This window comes from Pseudorca crassidens, chromosome 7, assembly GCF_039906515.1.
Source record: "Pseudorca crassidens isolate mPseCra1 chromosome 7, mPseCra1.hap1, whole genome shotgun sequence".
In the NCBI taxonomy this organism is placed as follows: Eukaryota; Metazoa; Chordata; class Mammalia; order Artiodactyla; family Delphinidae; genus Pseudorca; species Pseudorca crassidens.
The window spans coordinates 55783926-55804959 of NC_090302.1; the positions used below are offsets into that span (position 1 = coordinate 55783926).

General features: G+C 40.3%; 1 protein-coding gene, 1 non-coding gene and 1 pseudogene across 5 annotated transcripts in view; 2 read left to right on the forward strand and 1 right to left on the reverse strand.

Annotated features, from left to right (window-relative positions):
* Positions 1 to 21034, forward strand: part of PDCD1LG2 (programmed cell death 1 ligand 2) — a 117074-nt gene that overhangs the window by 9484 nt on the left and 86556 nt on the right. For 2 of the 4 annotated variants that reach the window (XM_067744311.1, XM_067744314.1), the window contains exon 1: positions 12883 to 13183. The exons of 1 other annotated variant lie outside the window; for it this stretch is intronic. The gene's annotated coding sequence lies outside the window, so the exon portion shown is untranslated. Of the gene's footprint in view, positions 1 to 12881; positions 13184 to 21034 lie in introns of those variants that run through there. One more of the 4 variants, XM_067744313.1, reaches the window with a different exon arrangement.
* Positions 4910 to 6035, reverse strand: LOC137227051 (thyroid transcription factor 1-associated protein 26-like; annotated as a pseudogene).
* Positions 8225 to 8331, forward strand: LOC137228478 (U6 spliceosomal RNA). Its single transcript, XR_010945268.1, has one exon. It is a non-coding gene; the product is annotated as a U6 spliceosomal RNA (small nuclear RNA).

Consider the following 21034-nt stretch of genomic DNA (forward strand, 5'->3'; position numbering starts at 1 on the left):
CCATATCTCCTCCCTCTTGCATCTCCCTCCCTCCCACCCTCCCTATCCCACCCCTCTATGTGGACACAAAGCACTGAGCTGATCTCCCTGTGCTATGTGGCTGCTTCCCACTAGCTATCTGTTTTACGTTTGGTAGTGTATATATGTCCATGCCACTCTCTCACTTCGTCCCAGCTTACCCTTCCCCCTCCCCATGTCCTCAAGTCCATTCTCTACGTCTGTGTCTTTATTCCTGTCCTGCCCCTAGGTTCATCAGAACCATTTTTTTTAGATTCCATATATATGTGTTAGCATACGGTATTTGTTTTTCTCTTTCTGACTTACTTCACTCTGTATGACAGTCTCTAGATCCATCCACCTCACTACAAATAACTCAATTTCATTTCTTTTTATGTAAGCCAGATATTTAAATAGCCCCTGTTTGTCTCTGGGTTCTCACCTTCTTTTTCTCCCTTTTACTTACTTTTCTTCACAAATATTGTTGTGACCAACGTCATCAAACCTAGGGATTCCCTAATGCTGAGTAACCAATTAGGACAGGCAGGTTAATTCAGAACCACCTGATCAAAATTTCATAAAATACAGATTTTTGGACCCCAGCCCTGGAGATTTTGAATCAGGAGGTCTGGAGTAGTGCCCAGGCATCTGTATTTTTTTGAAGTTCCCCAGGGGATTCTGCTGTGCAGCCAGGTTTGGGAATCACTGATCTGACCCCAAAACATGAGTCAGCAGTCTCCTCCTGCCCCTGACTGAATTTGAAGAGATAAATCATCATTTCACTTTTTTTTTTTCCCGAACAGAATTGAAACCAAAGACCAGTGTGTGAACCTCAGACTTCCTTTACGTGACAATGAATTCAGGTGTCCCCTCCACTTGGTCCAAGCACTGCATCTGCTTCCCCAGGTTCAGGCTTCAGGTGATAGATTCCCTCCTCCATTTAGTCCTGGGAACATATTGTAGTCTTGATCAGCCCTGGTTAGGAAGTCCCTGGGTGAAATGGCTGTGTGATATTGTGATATATAATGAGAAATATATATTTGGTCTTTTGTCTCCATTTCTGGCACAGAGTTCCTAAAATTTTGGGACTCTGGGGACCCTTCAGCCTGAGTTGCAGGGATCACACCAGGTTCATCTTCCAGCAATCCTAGATCTGGGTTCAACAGTTTTGCCTCCCTCTCTCCTCCCAGAGATGAGTCAGGACGAGGAAAAAGGAGAAAATTTAGAACACATGTAGATTATTTGGTTCTGTAGGTCTACCTTGTCCTTCTCCTCCCAACCACCCTAAAAACGAGGTCAGGCCTAGTCGGCATGCAGGTAAATCTCAGGCATTTTTGATCCTTTGTGTTCTTAGAACTGTCTGATGTAGCAGAGACCCACTTGAGCAAAAATCATAATTCCACACAGGTATCTGGCCAAACCTGACGCTGGGACCACAACCCAGACTGTGAAAGGGCCTGAAACAAGGACCAAGATTCTAGTTAGGGCTGTCCCTCTTTCTCATCTGCTTCTTTCGTAGGTTCTCTCTGAATAGCTTATCTGGGCTACATGGTTGAAGATGCTAGCAACTGTTTTCTAGTAACTATTGCCAACAGTATCCTGTCAAACCTCTTAGCCCATTGGGCAGAGTGACCTCCATCACATCTCAGTCCAGTTTCATAATTTGCAGATCATTTATTACGACTCAATCCAGCCCCATGTTTTCTAACAGCTTTTTAAAATATAATTTACATACCGTACAATTCACCTATTTAAAGTGTACCATTCAGTGTTTTTTTTGTATATGTACGGAGTTGTGCAACAATCACTACAACCAACTTAAAAACATTTTCATCATCTGGAAATGAAACCCCACACCCTTTATCAGCCATCCATCTACCTCCCCACCATACCCCTAGTTCTAGGCAACCACTCATTATTTTCTGTTCCTATGGCTTTGTCTATTATGGACATTTCATTTAATGGAATTTTACAATATGTGCTTCTTCTATTTAGCATGATGTTTCCCAGGTCCATCCATATTGTGGCATGTATCAGTACTTCATTCCTTTTTTAAGCTGAATTATACTGCATTGTATGGATATAACACAGTTTATTTGTACATATACCAGTTGCTGGACAGTTGAGTTCTTTCCACTTTTTGGCTATTATGAACAATGCTGCTATGAACATTCATGTATACATCTTTTTTTTTAAATTTTATTTTATTTATTTTTTTATACAGCATGTTCTTATTAGTTATTTGTTTTATACATATTAGTATATATATGTCAATCTCCCAATTCATCCCACCACCACCTGCCCCCCGCCACTTTCACCCCTTGGTGTCCACACGTCATGTATACATCTTGTGTAGACATATATTTTCATCCTCTTGGGTATATACCTAGGAGTAGAATGCTGGGTCATACAGTAAATCTATGTTTAACTTTTGGGGGAACTGCTAGAATCCAGTCCCACTTGAAATTCCAATCATATGTGCTTTTCAAATATCCCCCCCTTCTCCCAGAACAGGCTAAACTGTGGCTCTGTTATCTTGGAGTGGGGGAGGGAAATATTCCCAGGCTCACCCTGGTCAGTCTAATGTCAGTGGTCCTGATAAGGGCCCAGGACTCCTGTGCCCCTGATTTCCCTCCCTCTGTGTCGCCTGAAACCACAATAACTTTTGGGGTGTTCAGAGGTCACTAAAGGCTCAGGGTCCTGGAATGAGGGGTGCCTGAATTTTCTTCATCCCTGAAAACAGCCCTACAGCCCTTCACACCCTCACCCCCCTAAACTCCAGTGAACCTCTCCCTTCAGAAATTTCAGGCAAGAAGCAGGTATTAATCTCTACATAAGGGCACTCTCAAATGTCAAGGATGTGTGTCCCGCATCTCCTTCTTCTCCCCAAGAATGAGAGAAGAGGACAGGACACATTCCTTCCAGGCCTTCCAGAACCTCCTCCTTGTCTTGAATCCCTCTCTTTTATTTTTCATTGTTAAAGGCCAGTGGAGCAGTTCAACTTCTCCCATACCCCTCTCTTCTCCACCCTCATTTCCTGCCCCCACTCCTGCACTTGGGAGATTTACCTGAGGAATTTGACCTTAATGAAACTTGACCTTTGTGACTTTAGTAACTTTTTTCTCAACAAGGAGCCATCTCCCCAGTTATTTCTTCTCCATTCAGTAACATGGGGGTTGCTAGGGCAGGAAAAGTACTTAATCATCAGTTTACATCAAACCATAAAACTCTCTTTTATATGAGTGCCTTTCAGAAAGTGAGCCAAACCTGGACCTCCTTCCTTCTAAAAACAGCCATCTCAGTTGCTCTGGCCAGAATATCCATCCACACTTTCCCTTCCCTCACTTTGAGCAAAGGCCTTCTTTGGCAGGTGGAGACCACATGGGATTCCAAGCCAAGTATGTGACTTCTGGTATGATGGCAAGAGACCAACCTCCAGCCCCTGGGTTGACCACAACTCAAGGAAAGCCAGTGTTCAGGGTGGCCCACATGTGGACTCCTCCCTCCTCTATCTGATCCCCTCTGCCCTGACTTTCTCCCCACCTCTGAATCCCCTATCCCCATTTTCAAGACAGGGGGCTAGCCATCATTCCTTTTTGTCACATTCCAGGTAAACTCGTATCAAGAGTTTGTTCCTGACTTTAGGAGGGTTACTAAGGCTGGTTCTAGGTAAATTGCTGGCTTCTTGTAGTTCTCACCCCTTCCTGAGCTCTTCCTCTTTGCCCATGTCCCAAAAACCCTGGGTTCATTTCTTTCTCACACTTAAGCTGTGTTCTTTTTTTTCTTCCCTGTAAGGCCTAGCAGAGTGGGAAACACTGGACTTTTTTTTTGGACCTGAAATAGCTAACACTGATTTAGCACCTGCTATGTGGCAAACACTGTTCTAGGTACTTTATGTGAGCATTTTTTTTTACTTCCAGTTTTATTGAGACATAATTAACATACCACACTGGATAAGTTTAAGGTGTACAGCATCATGATTTGACTTACATACATCATGAAATGATGACCACAGTAAGTTAGTGATTATTTATCTCTCATATAAATACAAAATTAAAGAAATTAAAAAAAATTTTCCCTTTCTTAGGATTTACCCTGTTAACAACTTTCATATGTAACATACAGCACTGCTCATTATGTTTATCATGTTGTACGTTACATCCCTGGTACTTATTTACCTTATAACTGAAAGCTTGTACATTGTGACTACCTTCATCCAATTCCCCCTCCACCCACCCCTAACTCTGGTAACCATAAAGCTGATCTTTTTTTTCTATGAGTTTGTTTGCTTTTGAAGGTTAATTGATCTACAACACTATGTTAGTTCCTCGTATACAACATAGTAACTCCATTTTTTTTAACATTTTATTTCATCTGAATTTCATATGGTGCAAAAGTATTATATGCTTGAACCTGTCACTCAAATAGGAGGTTCTTTCAGTTCTCCAGGCCAACCTTCCTTCAGATGCCAATAAATTTTTTTTTTTTTTTTTTTTTTTTTTTTGCCGTACACAGGCCTCTCACTGTTGTGGCCTCTCCCTTTGCGGAGCACAGGCTCCGGACACGCAGGCTCAGCGGCCATGGCTCAGGGGCCAGCTGCTCCGCGGCATGTGGGATCTTCCCAGACTGGGGCACGAACCCATGTCCCCTGCATCGGCAGGCGGACTCTCAACCACTGCGCCACCAGGGAAGCCCCGCAAATAAATTTTTAAAACAAGAATATTATGTAGAACATACATAGAAAATTTTATCTTACAAAAACAAAAATATTTGGACATTTTAAATTTAGTATAGCTTAGCAGCCCAGTTTCTGCCGATAAATTTAGTTAATTGTTAGGAGGTTTAGTACGTATACAGAGAACTCAGTAAACAGCAGATATTTTAACCCTTGATTAAGGATAACATGTCTGACTTAATTTTGTTCTTGTATTTTTTTAAGAAGCTACTCCATTTGTAAATTCAAGTTTGGTTGGCCTTTTATAGTCTTTTTGCTCAATATTTTGAACACTTTTTCTTCTTATTGTAGAGACTTTGAGCTTCTTCTCTCTCTTGTTTTCTACTCTCAAATTCTTGTTTCTTAGCAACACACTTAGCTTGTACCTGTTCATATTCTTCCTGTGCTTTTTTAAAAATATTTTTAAAATAAATTTATTTATTTTATTTATTTATTTTTGGCTGCATTGGGTCTTCATTGCAGCATGCGGGCTTTCCCCAGTTGCGGCAAGCGAGGGCCACTCTTCGTTGTGGTGTGCGGACTTCTCATTGCAGTGGCCCCTCTCGTTGTGGAGCACGGGCTCTAGGCATGCAGGCTTCAGTAGTTGTGACATGCGGGCTCAGCATCTGTGGCTCACGGGCTCCAGAGCGCAGACTCGGTAGTTGTGGTGCGTGGGCTTAGCCACTCTGCAGCATGTGGGATCAGTTCCCTGACCAGGGATCAAACCCGTGTCCCCTGCATTGGCAGGCAGTTTCCTAACCACCGTGCCACCAGGGAAGTCCCCTTCCTGTGCTTTTTGATTTGATGTTTTCTTTTATTTTTCTTTGGCATAGTAATGAAGTTTACTCTTATGCTACATTATTTCTGGCTGAGGTTGTTCATTGCTACAGTGTTCTTCAGACAATGCCTGGTCAATGTTACATTGCTCTTCTGACAAAGGCTGATTAACTTGTTCTTCTGACAAAGGCCAGTCAACTTGTTCTAACAAAGACTGGTCAACTTTTCTAAGTTGATTCTTGAGTCTTTCCTCTTCATCTAAATAGAGATGTTTCAGATGATCAGGGTACCAATCTGTGAATTGGGACTCCTGTGTGGTTTGAGCCTTTTTTACCTTCCATAGTAATTTCTTGTAATTTTGCTGAATCTTTCGTTTCAAAATGCAGACTTGTCCCTCAAGAACACTCCCCATGAAGGCTTGCAGATGGTTAGATTGCAATATCATCTGTTTCACATTCTTATTCTTGAATCCTACCTGTGAAGCTCCTTCACCACGTGTCCCAAAATTCCCTGTCTGCCACCTTGCTGCCAGCCTCACCAGTGCCATGGCACACCACCCATGTCACCAGAAAACCACGAAGGACCCACTCAATAGTTCTATACATTTTAAAATAATCACCATGATAAGGTCTAGTCACCATCTGTCGCTGCACAAAGATATTTCATAATTATTGACTATATTCCCCATACTGTACATTTTATGTCTGGGACTCATTTATTTTGCAGCTGGAAGTTTGTACCTCTTAATCTCCCTCACATATTTATAATGCATCGCATCATATCACATTGCATTGTATCGCATTACTTTTGGAGGAAAATATTTGGGAGGAAAAACCAGAAATGAACCCTGCCCTGCACTCACAAGGTGATCAGTCCTTGGTTAAGCCACGTAATCTCTCTTCACCTCAACCTTCCCTTCTAGAAAATGAAAAGAGCTTTGTAGACTGATTGTGCCCACTAGTGAGATCATTATTATGCAATATTTATGACCTAAATTCCAATTTCCCATTACTAAGTATCAGTGCAACTATGCCAAGTTCTAAAAATGTTTTCTTGTTGCTGTTGTTTAGCAATTTAACTACACTCTCCATTACTGATTTTTAAAAAATTATTTCTGTTTAAAAAGCAATGTGTGTCCATGGCAAGTTATTTAGAAAATAAAATAGAAGGGGAAAAGGAGAAAGTAAAAAAACCTGTGCAAGTCCTCCACCCAGAAACGCCCCTGTTAACACCTTGGTATCTACTGCTCCAGTATTTTTTTGAGGCATATAGATTTATGAGGCAGGAAAATGTACTGAGATATTAGTTTGAGTTTTATTTGGGCCCTGTTGTGAAAACCCCAGGGCTTTCCTTTGTGCTGAGATGAGTCTGTTTTCCCAAGCCTAGGTGTGGAGGAAAAACTGAGCTGCCCAGAGGGAAGGGTGGAGAGACGTAGACTGAGACAGGAGGGAGCCCAGATGAGGTGGAGGAAGGGAAACAATGGGCAAGTGTATCTCCCTTCTAAAGAGGAGCAGGAGCTCTGGTCGGTGGTGTATGGACCCTATAGACACTAAGCTCTTAGAGTCTTGCAGAGGACATATGCCCATTCCTCAGCCAATCACGGTAGCTGAGGAAGGGAGGTCAAGTAAGAGCAGGCAACGCTTATTGAAACCACATGCCTGGAGTTATGGGTGGAGAAGCAGTTCCCCACACAGCCCCATTCTTGGGGCCTAGGCAGCCACTCCCATTTGTAGCTACTACAAATTTCACCCCTTCTTCTTTAAGGTATAAAGTAAAAAGAATGAGAAGGAGGAAACGAGAATGCTGCTTTTTCAGAATAAAAACAATTAGGTTGGGGGAGGACTTAGAGGCAAGGCATGTTAAGAGGACTAGAACACATTAGAGAAATATGGCTTAGAAAACCTACCCTGTCTCTTCTGACCCCACTCTTATGAGCCCAAGAGAAATGAGGAGGTTGGAATTGGATTGATAATCAGGACTGCATGCAAGTTGGCCTTTTCTTGCCATCAGGTTTGAGTCTCACTATTGAAAATATTGAAAAGCCTCGTGGTGTAATGGGGCCGCAGAGGGCTTAGTTCAAGTACAACCATGCAAATGAAGAAAGGCTTCTCGATGTCAACTGTTTCCTCATATGTAAAATGGGTCTAACAGTATCTAGACCACAAGTTGCTCCAAGAATGAAATGAAGTACTGTAGCAGCTTGCATAATGTTTCCTCCAAATTCCATGTCCACCTGGAGCCTCCAAATGTGACCTTATTAGGAAGTATTGTGTTTGCAGATGTAATTAGTTAAGATGAGGTCATACTGGAATAGGGTGGGCACTAACCCAATGGCTGGTGTCCTAATAAGAAGAGGAAAGACATGCAATGATATGCACAACGAATAAGATCATGAAAAGATGAAGGCAGAGATTGGAATGACCTGCTGCAGCCAAGATATGCCAAGGATTGAAAGGAGCCCCCGGAAGCTAGGAATAGACAAGGAAGCATTCTTTCCTGGAGCCTTCAGCAGGAGTATGGCCATGTGACACCTTGATCTCAGACTTCTCGTCTCCAGAATTGGGAGAGAACTATAAGTACAGTGTCTACTGTTTTAAGCCACCCAGTTTGTGCTGAATTGTTATGGCAGCCCCAGAAAACAAATAATGATACCTGTGTAAAGTTCTTGGTACGTAGCTAGAATATGCTGGTATTCTTCTTTCCCTTCCCTTCTCCTACTCCTAAATGTGCACATGTGTGCTTACTTTGGCAGCACGTATACTAAAATTGGAACGATACAGAGAAGATCAGCCTGGCCCCTGCACAAGGATGACATGCAAATTTGTGAAGCGTTCCATATTTTTTCAATCAAGTCCAGGAAATGCAGAGTCCCATACAGGATAAATATAAGGAGAAACATGCCAAAACACATATAAATCAAGCTATCAAAAATTAAATACAAAGAAAAAGAGAAGGAAAAGACGTACAATAACAAACCCAAAACAATTAAGAAAATGGTGATAGGAACATACATATTGATAACTACCTTAAATGTAAATGGATTAAATGCTTCCACCAAAAGACATAGACTGCCTGAATGGATACAAAAACAAGACCCATATATATGCTGTCTACAAGAGACCCACTTCATACCTAGGTACACATGCAGCCTGAAAGTGAGGGGATGGAAAAAGATATTCCATATAAATGGAAATCAAAAGAAAGATGGAGTAGCAATTCTCATATCAGACAAAATAGACTTTAAAATAAAGACTATTACAAGAGACAAAGAAGAACACTACACAATGATCAAGGGATCAGTCCAAGAAGAAGATATAACAATTGGAAATATTTATGGACCCAACATAGGAGCACCTCAGTATATAAGGCAAATGCTAACAGCCATAAAAAGGGAAATTGACAGTACCACAATCATAGTAAGGGACTTTAACACCCCACTTTCGCCAACGGACAGATCAACCAAAATGAAAATAAATAATGAAACATAAGCTTAAATGATACAATAAACAACATGGACTTAAGATACTTATAGGACATTCCATCCAAAAACAACAGAGTACACTTTCTTCTCAAGTGCTCTCCAGGATAGATCATATCTTGAGTCGCAAATCAAGCCTTGGTAAATTTAAGAAAATTGAAATCATATCAAGTATCTTTTCTGACCACAACGGTATGAGACTAGATATCAATTACAGGAAAAAATCTGTAAAAACTACAACCACATGGAGGCTAAACAATACACTACTAAATAACCAAGAGATCACTGAAGAAATCAAAGAGGAAATCAAAAAATACCTAGAAACAAATGACAATGAAAACACGATGATCCAAACCTATGGGATGCAGCAAAAGCAGTTCTAAGAGGGAAGTTTATAGCAATACAGTCCTACCTCAAGAAACAAGAAACATCTCAAATAAACAACCTAACCTTATACCTAAAGCAATTAGAGAAAGAAGAACAAGAAAACCCCAAAGTTGGCAGAAGGAAAGAAATCATAAATTTCAGATCAGAAATAAATGAAAAAGCAATGAAGGAAACAATAGCAAAGATCAATAAAACTAAAAGCTGGTTCTTTGAGAAGATAAACAAAATTGATAAACCATTAGCCAGACTCATCAAGAAAAAAAGGGAGAAGACTCAAATCAAAAGAATTAGAAATGAAAAAGGAGAAGTAACAACTGACACTGCAGAAATACAAAGGATCATGAGAGATTACTACAAGCAACTCTATGCCAATAAAATGGACAACATGGAAGAAATGAACAAATTCTTAGAAATGCACAACCTTCTGAGACTGAATCAGGAAGAAATAGAAAATATAAACAGACCAATCAAAGCATTGAAATTGAGACTGTGATTAAAAATCTTCCAACAAACAAAAGCCCAGGACCAGATGGCTTCACAGGTGAATTCTATCAAACATTTAGAGACGAGCTAACACCTATCCTTCTCAAACTCTTCCAAAATATAGCAGAGAGAGGAACACTCCCAAATTCATTCTACAAGGCCACCATCACCTTCATACCAAAACCAGACAAGGATGTCACAAAGAAAGAAAACTACAGGCCAATATCACTGATGAACATAGATGCAAAAATTCTCAACAAAATACTAGCAAGCAGAATCCAACAGCACATTAAAAGGATCATACACCATGATCAAGTGGGGTTTATTCCAAGAATGCAAGGATTCTTCAATATACGCAAATCAATCAATGTGATAAACCATATTAACAAATTGAAGGAGAAAAACCATATGATCATCTCAATAGATGCAGAGAAAGCTTTTGACAAAATTCAACACCCTTTTATGATAAAAACCCTGCAGAAAGTAGGCATAGAGGGAACTTTCCTCAACATAATAAAGGCCATATATGACATACCCACAGCCAGCATCCTTCTCAATGGTGAAAAACTGAAACCATTTCTTCTGAGATCAGGAACAAGACAAGGTTCTCCACTCTCACCACTATTATTCAACATAGTTGGGGAAGTTTTAGCCACATCAATCAGAGAAGAAAAAAAATAAATGGAATCCAAATCGGTAAAGAAGAAGTAAAGCTTTCACTCTTTGCAGATGACATGATACTATACAAAGAGAATCCCAAGGATGTTGCCAGAAAACTACTAGAACTAATCAATGAATTTGGTAAAGTAGCAGGATACAGAATTAATGCACAGAAATCTCTTGCATTCCTATACACTAATGATGAAAAATCTGAAAGAGAAATTAAGGAAACACTCCCATTTACCATTGACACATAAAGAATAAAATACCTAGGAATAAACTTACCCAAGGAGATAAAAGACCTGTATGCAGAAACCTATAAGACACTGATGAAAGAAATTAAAGGTGATACAAACAGATGGAAAGATATACCATGTTCTTGGATTGGAAGAATCAACATTGTGAAAATGACTCTACTACCCAAAGCAATCTACAGATTCAGTGCAATCCCTATCAAACTACCAATGGCATTTTTCACAGAACTAGAACAGAAAATTTCACAATTTGTATGGAAACACAAAAGACCCCGAATAGCCAAAGCAATCTTGAGAAAGAGAAACGGAGCTGGAGGAATCAGGCTCCCTGACTTCAGACTATACTACAAAGAAGCTACAGTAATCAAGACAGTATGGTACTGGCACAAAAACATAAATATAGATCAATGGAACAGGATAGAAAGCCCAGAGATAAATCCACTCACACATGGTCACCTTATTTTTGATAAAGGAGGCAAGAATATACAATGGAGAAAAGACAGACTCTTTAATAAGTGGTTCTGGGAACACTGGACAGCTACATGTAAACTAATGAAATTAGAACACTCCCTAACACCATACACAAAGATAAACTCAAAATGGATTGAAGACCCACATGTAAGGCCAGAAACTATCAAACTCTTAGTGGAGAACATAGGCAGAACACTCTGTGACATAAATCACAGCAAAATCCTTTTTGACCCACCTCCTAGAGGAATGGAAATAAAAATAAAAATAAACAAATGGGACCTAATGAAACTTAAAAGCTTTTGCACGGCAAAGGAAACCATAAACAAAACAAATTGGAGAAAATATTTGCCAATGAAGCAACTGAAAAAGATTGATCTCCAAAATTTACAAGCAGCTCATGCAGCTCAATCTCAAAAAAACAAACAACCCAATCCAAAAATGGGCAGAAGACCTAAATAGACATTTCTCCAAAGAAGATATACAGATTGCCAACAAACACATGAAAGGATGCTCAACATCACTAATCATTAGAGAAATGCAAATCAAAATTACCATGAGGTATCCCCTCACGTTAGTCAGAATGGCCATCATCAAAAAATCTACAAACAATAAACGCTGGAGAGGGTGTGGAGAAAAGGGAACCTTCTTGCACTGTTGGTGGGAATGTAAATTGATATAGCCACTATGGACAACAGTATGGAGGTTCCCTAAAAAACTAAAAATAGAACTACCATATGACCCAGCAATGCCACTGCTGGGTATACACCCTGAGAAAACCATAATTCAATGAGAGTCATGTACTACAATGTTCACTGCAGCTCTATTTACAATAGCCAGGATATGGAAGCAACCTAAGTGTCCATCGACTGATGAATGGATAAAGAAGACGTGGCACATATATACAATGGAATATTACTCAGCCATAAAAAGAAATGAAATTGAGTTATTTGTAGTGAGGTGGATGGACCTAGAGTCTGTCATACAGAGTGAAGTAAGTCAGAAAGAAAAACAAATACCGTATGCTAACACGTATACATGGAATCTAAGAAAAAAAAAAAGTCATGAAGAACCTAGGGGTAAGACAGGAATAAAGACACAGACCTACTAGAGAATGGACTTGAGGATATGGGGAGGGGGAAGGGTAAGCTGTGACAAAGCTAGAGAGAGACAGGGACATATATACACTACCAAACGTAAAATAGATAGCTAGTGGGAAGCAGCCACATAGCACAGGGAGATCAGCTCAGTGCTTTGTGACCACCTAGAGGGGTGGGATAGGGAGGGTGGGAGGGAGCCGCAAGAGGGAGGGGATATGAGGATATATGTATATGTACAGCTGATTCAGTTTGTTATAAAGCAAAAACTAACACACCTTTGTGAAGCAATTATACTCCAATAAAGATGTTAAAAAAATTTTTTTAACCAATAATAAAAGAAAAAAAAAAGACACATGCACCCCAGTGTTCATTGCAGCACTATTTACGATAGCCAGACATGGAAACAACCTAAAACAAGTAAATACATAAATAAATACATAAATAAATAAATATGCACACACAGGTCAATGGGTACTTGCATGCAGAGACGTGCCACTGAAAGTAAAACCAAAACTTGCCAGTAGGTTGGGCTTCAGTCAGTTCCTTAGCATCAGTTTTGGTTTGAATTGTACTCATATTAAGAGAAAGCCTGAGTTGGATGGGGATGATATCTTTTCTTGTCTTGCTCAGTGTACCTTATCCCCACAGTTTTCTGTCATCCATCCTCGTGCGTCCCTCTGCCAGCTAAAAAGAACCCTGGGTTGGAGCTACTACTTGTTGCATTGGTCTCAGCAGCAACCTAGGTTTTGTTTTTGTTTTGGCTGTTTGTTTTGTTGGCCTCTATGAGGGAATCTGACAAAGAGCAACTGTTTGTTGTTTTATTTTCTTTTGCGTCTTTGCCTGAGGAGCCGTGCCAAGGCCTGATGTGAGTATCGAGTGGGTTGAGATTTTCTCATACTTTGAGTTGGTGTTGTAGACCATGATGAGCATGCCATAGTTGGGTAAGCATGGGCACATTTTCTCTCCACACCATTGGAGGCAGGGGAAACTGCCTCAGAAATTGTGCTCAGGTACACAAACAAGCTAATTTCCTCCTGTCCTCAAAATAGTAGGATTTCTCTTGCTGGTCCTATGCTTATTATTCTTCTTGAGCAGTTTTATGAGATGGGTTATTTTGTTTTCTGCACAAAATAAATCTGCACCAAAAAAAATTTACTCCTAAAGTTGTCTCTCTGCTTAGAATTTTGAAGGGTTAATGGAACTTAAAAATTTGGATTTTTACATCTAACACCTGTTTGTGATTATCCCTTTGGCAGGCAGTCAACATTCCAGGCTAGCCTAGCCTGTGTTTACAAGCTATATTCAAGTGTAAGCTGTTAAAAAAAAAAAAAAAACTATAATTACATTAACTTATAATATAGGCAACCATTATTTAACAAAAGCGTGATTTGGGCCTACTAAAATGCTTAATATTCTACATAAAATGATGAAAGAATGTTTAGCAAAATGAAGGAAAACTGCAACTATTGCTATTTATTGGTCACTATCCAGGTGCACATAGTAGAAAAGTGATGACGATGGATTTATGTGAGAAAGGGTTGAAGTGAGGAGGTGAAACTTGAATGAAATTACCTACAAATAAGGTCTTGTGACCCTGAAATTCTGTGGTTCTGTGGAAGGGAGTGATTAACATACATTGACAAAAATGTACAGTAAGAATATTCAGCGTGAGCAGTAATCAGACAGTTGTAGCAGGAGTCAAATGCCAATTGATCTGGATGTTTTTTAAGCTCCCTTTGAAGCCTAAGATTCTATGAATAGATGAAATCTTATCTCTTGCCACTTGGAACTGGTCTATTTGCCTTTATTACCTGAACTCTCACCATCAGCAGGATGTTCCTTTCCCACTCTTCAAGGTGTCTTCTCAGATTTCTTCTGTGAGCCTTTCCATTAAACTGTAGCTCCTCATAGGCAAAGACCACACCTTTTAGGATCTCTGAATCCCAAGTACCCCTCACAGTGCCTCACAATATGCATGGGTGCTCATTGGGTGCTTGTTGAGTTGTTGAATTAATTGATTTGATGAAGTGGCTGGTGAATCACCAGATGTGGGATATTTGCATAATATACAGCGGACATTGGGGCTGATGGAGGTGATGCAGATTTCTCAGGGACAGTATTAGGGATCATGCTTCAGAGCTGACTTTCTTTAAGATGCATCGGACAGTGATCCATAGGTTGTCGTGTGTAATTTTTATTCCACATGGCAACGTTCAAATATACCACATGACTTAACTGTAGCATACTTGGGTTACCCTGTAATGAGGCAACTGCAGCCTGACCTCCTCATGTCCCACACTGCTCTACTGCTGTGGGGCTCTCTCATGTTGTGTTCCCCTAATCTTCAAATCGACTAACAGAATTCCAGGATAGATAAAGGAATCTGAAAGGTTATCCAGCCCCAATCACCTCAATACCCTCCAGCCCTCCCTAATAACCCTGGGGCTGATTCCCAGTTCCTAGTCTCCCGACCTCTCTATTGTCAACCACTTCTGCTTCTTGGGATTTCCTCCCTCGGCTCTGAGATATTGTGATGGGGAAGCTTTTCACTCTTAGGATCATTTCTTCTCTGCTTTTGTCTCTGGTCTCTTACTCCCACTCTCCAAATTCTGGGGCATTCCTCAGAGTTCAGATCTTTTCTTTCTAACCTCTCTTTTTATACTCTCCCCCTCAGAGAGTTAATTCATTCCCCAAAGTCAACTAACATTTTATTACAAATAACTTCTTTATCTTTATCTCTAGTCCCAAATTGTGTTCCACACTCCAGACCTACATTTTTCTTGACTGCCTTGCATTACTTCATGACTCAAACCTAGCTCATCATCTTCCCTTTAAAAATCAGCTCTTGGGCTTCCCTGGTGGCGCAGTGATTGAGAGTCCGCCTGCCGATGCAGGGGACACGGGTTCGTGCCCCGGTCCGGGAATATCCCACATGCCGTGGAGCAGCTGGCCCATGAGCCATGGCTGCTGAGCCTGCGCGCCTGGAGCCTGCGTGCCTGGAGCCTGTGCTCCGCAACAGGAGAGGCCACAACAGTGAGAGGCCCGCGTACCGCAAAAAAAAAAAAAAAATCAGCTGTTGATCTTATATTTCCTCCCCCCCACCCCCACCCAATGACATCAATATTGTTTTGATAGTCTGACCTCAAAACCACAGTCAACTTGTTGCTTCTGTTTCTTTCCCATGTGACTAATCACTTGTCAATTGTTTTGTCAGTTGTCCTGTCAATTATCTTATTGACAGGAAGTTTCTCCTTCCTCTCCCTTTCTTCCCTCTTCTGATCCTAAATCAGATGCTTTACCAAACATCTGGATGAACACTGTGACCCCCTAATCAAGTAGCTGGCCTCCAATTCCACTCTCCCTCTATTACATACTGAAAAAAACAAACTCAGATTTAATCTTTTCAAACTTCTTTGTTATTGTCACTCAGTTTTTGAGTGACTGTCACTGTTTTTTATTGGCAGCTCTACCTGGCACTAAGCTCTCAATATTCTTGTCCCAAACTTATTTCCAGCCAGGTTATGCTGTTCATTGTCTTCCTTAACATGCCCTGTGTGTTTGCACCTCTAAAACTTTGCTCCTGACTCATCTGCAGTGCCCTCAAGAGTTGTTCCAACTCTCCAATTTCTACCAGTGCTTCAAAGACTCATTTCAAATCCCATCCGAGAAGTCTCCCTTCTTCCAGTCAGCTTCCAGGGTTTTTGCATCGTCATGCAAAATATTTTACACCACTTCTTAGTATTTTTCATGTGTATGAGTTTTAAACTTCTGACTATGTTATAATGTCTTTAAGGGCAGGAATCCTTTCTTAGATGAATCCTTCTATTGATTCTCCACAGTCTAATGCAAAGACTTGCAAAAAATGGCAGCTCAGTGTTTATTGACTAAAAAGTTGAGATTCAATTTGAATTTAAGTTAAATTGAAGGCTACAGATTGTCTACCTATGTCTAGATGGTTTAGATATTGAATACTGAAAGATTTCTGATCCACCTCTAAAAACAGAGCCACTGTTGTTAAGATTCCCTAAAATCTCAAATGCCTGTAGGAACTGGTAGACAGTAAAATGTGTGATCATACAATAGGGAGTAGCAGGGCCTGGGGCAAACTCTGCATTACTTGCCAAAGGCACTCAGATCCAAATTATTTTAAAACATTGCTACTTACAATTCTTGCTTTAGACACTTGGCTTCAAAAACAGTTATTAAGTCAGGTATTTCAGTTCAGTTTGTTGTGTGTTTATCTAGGTCTTCACAGATATCCAGGGCTGTGCTAGACACTTGGGAAGAGGGAGAAGCAAAATGAGTTAAGACTGGCAATGTTCAGCAGAGAATAAAGTGTTATACAAGCATGATCCTTTATGCTGGTTATTATTACACAAAGAAATTATTTGCTAGGATTCTTGAGATATTTCCATAAAGTACCTGTGCCTTGGTTGTTCTAGAGACCAGAGAATTCTGAAAGCTTTGTTTCTGTCTTATTTACCTCTGCATACCAGAGCTTGCCACACAGAAAATATAGAGTAAATGTCTTGAATAAAAGAAAGAAAGAATTAAAACCTCTGTACATAATTTCAGCACCATAAATTTCATTTCATCTATAAATTCACAAATAGCTTTCAGTAGATAGGTGAAATGGCAAGAAACTGGGCCTGAAGCAACCAGAAAGTGAACCTTCTAGCACCTATAGTAATTTTTGGTTCTCTTGCAAATTTTGCTTGGAAAAGTTTTCCTGCTTACATTTTCTGCTTACAACCTTCTCCTCAGAATTTACAGAAATTTTCTTGATTTTTCTGGAAAGATACGACTTCTTAATACAATTGAATAAATTGCTGTTAGTATCTTTTATGGAGAAATAAGCAGAATAAGATCTAAACATCTACTAAGCAGAAAGTTAGACGTAACCTATTAAATACAAGATAGACAAGAAGTACTCTGAAAGGTACAACAGTTCTGTGAACATTTACTTAGGAGGTACAGGGGAGTAGTCGTGAAAGAGGTGGTGCTGAGTGAGTCTTAAAGACTAGGTAGATTTTACCAGGCGAAACCTTCGTGGGTTAGTGAAAGGAGTGGCCATATTAGGAATTCATGGGAATTTTAGACCAAAGATCATCAGTCACCATCCTAAGTAATAATGACAATGAATGTAAAGAACGCTTTGCCATTTACCAAGTATTTTTCACGTACCTTGTCCACAGTCATTTCTGTTTATTGACTGTGGTGTGGTCAAGAGCTTCAGATATTAGAGAACTCGATGATTTCCGATTTCCACCCCTCGCAATCTCACCATGTTAGAAGGACCATTTATGGCTCTTGGACCACAGGAGCATGATCTAATCATTCAGTGAATATTAATGAGGACCCACCATGTATTAGGAGCTGTTTGGGGTGCCAGAGATATAATAAGGAACAAAAACAGACAGAAATTTCTGCCCTTGGGGAGCTTAATCTTCTTGAGCAGGATAGAGAAACAGAGGAAAAAGAGAAGCAGCAGCAGCAGAAGCAAAAGGAGAAGCAGAAGAAGCAGAAGGAGCAGAAGGAGCAGAAGGAGGAAGAAGAAGAGGAGGGGGAGGGAGGAGAATGTCCACTGAAGCAGGAACCTTCCACTTGACGGTATCCATAAACTCTTGAAGATTTCTCCAGGTCCACGTCTCCCTAGATGAGGACACAACTGACCAACCAAACCTTGCATTACTGGTCACTAGCTCTGCCACAACCTAGGCAACAAAGGTTATGCAACTCCCCACATTACTTTATGTTCCTAATAACAAAGTGCCTAAATTATCAAAAGTTTAACTTTATGTCTATGTACACATTCATATATATACACATTTATAAGTTGAAGTTTTTTACTTATCTCCATGATATCATTTTAACTCACTTTCTTAAATGCCTTTTAGAGGGGAGGAATAAAAGACTTCAGCTGGAATAAGGCCATTCTTACATATCTTAACTTTATCTTAAACACTAGTGATCAACTGTTACTGATAGGCCAATAATACTTGTGGTAGTTAGAAATGAAATCACACTTTAATATCAAAAATATTAAAATGTTCACGGTTCATCAAAAATCTTGATATGTTACACACTTGAGTATTACCTAACATGGCGAAACAAAATGGTAGAGATTGGTTGTTAGTTGCATAGATGGTACATGGAAGGGACCTTGGAAGTCACCTAGTTCACCCCTTCTTTTGTAGAGAGTGGAGAGTGAGTTCCTAAGGCAGCAGGGATAGAGCAAAGACTGGAACTCCTGTCTCCTGATGCCTAGCTCAGAACTGCTGCTTCCACCACACCACCAAGAGAAGCAGCTTTTCTAGTGGCCTGGGTGAGAGCCAAGGGGGCAGCAATTTGAGCAGGACTTTGCACAAATCTAAAAAGAGTAGCTTTTGCTTCTTCTCACTCTCAAGCTTGATTATCTCCTTACTGAGGGGGCCCTTCTTGACTCCTGGAGCCACCAGAAAAAGTTCTTGAAGCTTATCCTATGCCATTCTGTTCCATTTTAGATAATGACTTGCCCTCAACTGCAATACTACGACATGTTCATAGGCAGAATTATCAAGAATTACCCATAACTTCATTAAGAATTATCCAGAAATTAAGAAATTCAGCTAAACTGATCATTTGATTAAAAACTACTTTTTTCCATTCACATTCCAAAGTATTCATTAGAGCCCAGCCTGACTGATATAAAGATAGCTACAATGAGCACCCTCTGCTTGATGGAAAAGCTAGCAAAACCAAACATGTACATAAGGAATATACAATTAAGATGAAAATGAACAGCTGACTAGGCATAGACAATAAGATATTTATATCCAAAACAAAGGTGAATTTTAAAAGGGGAGGCTAGAGAGAGATGTGGTTGTTTGAACATGTTCATTGTATCGTGGAGAAGAGTCATCACAATGCTCATTTGGCCAAAGGAGTGCCTTACACATGGATACTCTTTAAATGATGCATTGAGTTAATTAATTTTGGCAATGCACTCCGTAAGTTCTCTAAGTAAATTCTTTCAGGCCTTGCCTGTCTGAGTATGAAAGAGTTCATACTTCCCCAACATTAACGCCTTCAAGAACCTGCTCTTTCAGAAAACGTGGTTCTCCTAAAGAACCCAGAGGGTAGAGGTCTTATCCGGATAGCCTAGTCTTTTGAGAGAGGTTGGTGAGGGGCTTGAGATACCTGTGGAAACATTCTTCTGGGAGATAATCTTGTAAATAATCTTGCTGTTAAAAAGGGATCACCTTCCACCTCTTGTGGAAACTCTTGCTTCAACATGCACCTTTTGCTTAAACAATACCAGGGATGATGCCTCCCCACCCCATTAGTGGCCCATTGTGTTGTGAGTGGCTCCATTCGATGGAAAGTTCTTATTTGTGGCAAAAATAAACAACCAAATTAAGGTTTCTGTTTCTCCGATAGAGTGGAGTCAAGTGGGAGCCAGTGATCTCAGATTCCTGAGTATGATGCTAAATTGTCATGCATGCAAGCACTCATTCACTTGTCCATTCAGCACACAGTTATAAGGACCTAATCAAGTGCAGTCCGCTCTCCGTATCTAAAGGGTTCTGCAACCCTACATATACGGCCGACTATATTATGCCATTTTACATGAGGGACTTGAGCATCTGTGGATTTTGGTATCCACAGAGGATCCTGGAACCAATATCCTGCAGATACCAAGGGATGACTGTACAAAGAGCTCCTATTCTAGCCTAGAAAACAGAAGTGTAATAAATCAGCATACCAGTAATGAGTTAAGTACTTACACTAGAGGTGAGTAGCAGATACAATTGAGGCAGAAGAAATAGACTAAGACAGTTAGGAAAGACTTATCCACTTCTGTTGAATGCATGAAATGTAAGGCCACTTAAGGAGTTATTTATGATGCAATACAATTTTTTAAGCTCATGAAGAAATTGAGATAGAAGAAAAATAAGATTAGAAAAAATAAGATGAGATTAGATGTGAGATTAGACTTCTCAAAGCACCTGTGAGGTCCTAGTCATGGAAAGCACATGTGTTTCTCTGTGGCCAAGGCAGGAGGTGCCAGATCAGGAAAGGTTTTGTAGGCCACACTAAAGGAGAACTTCACCTTGTAAATAGTGGGAGTTGTTGAAGTCTTTTAAGCAGGAGTGACATGGTCAGATTTGATTATTCAGTATTCAAGAGATTGTTCTGCCTGCTAGGTAAAGAGATAGTTCATCCAACAAGTATTAACCAAGTACCTACTTATTGCCAGACTCTGTTCTGGGGCTGAAGGCATAGTAGTAAATAAACAGACAATGATCCCTGTCCTTTGAGTGATTATATTCTAATGGAAGATGACAGGTAATAATATAATAAACAAGTACACTATATGGTAAGTTAGATGGTAATGAAAGTTTTGGAAAAGAAAGACGACAAGGAGAATTGGGAATGCTGGAGGAGTGGTGCTGTTGCAGTTTTTTGCATAAGGCAGACTCACCAGAAAGAGCGAAAAAAGCATCCAGGTGTAGGGACAGGCACACTGGCAGCAGAATCCACACTTGAAGGGATGGATTTGGTGAAGACACTACACAGGCCTGGAAGTGGGCTTAGGGCCATTTGGGCAGTGAATTCCAGCATCCCAAGGACCTAGATTATAATGGGTAGTAGGGGGAGGTCCAGAGGTCCATATGACACCTCTCAACCCAGCAAACAGCCACACTGCAGGGAGGGGCATGGCTACAGTGCACTC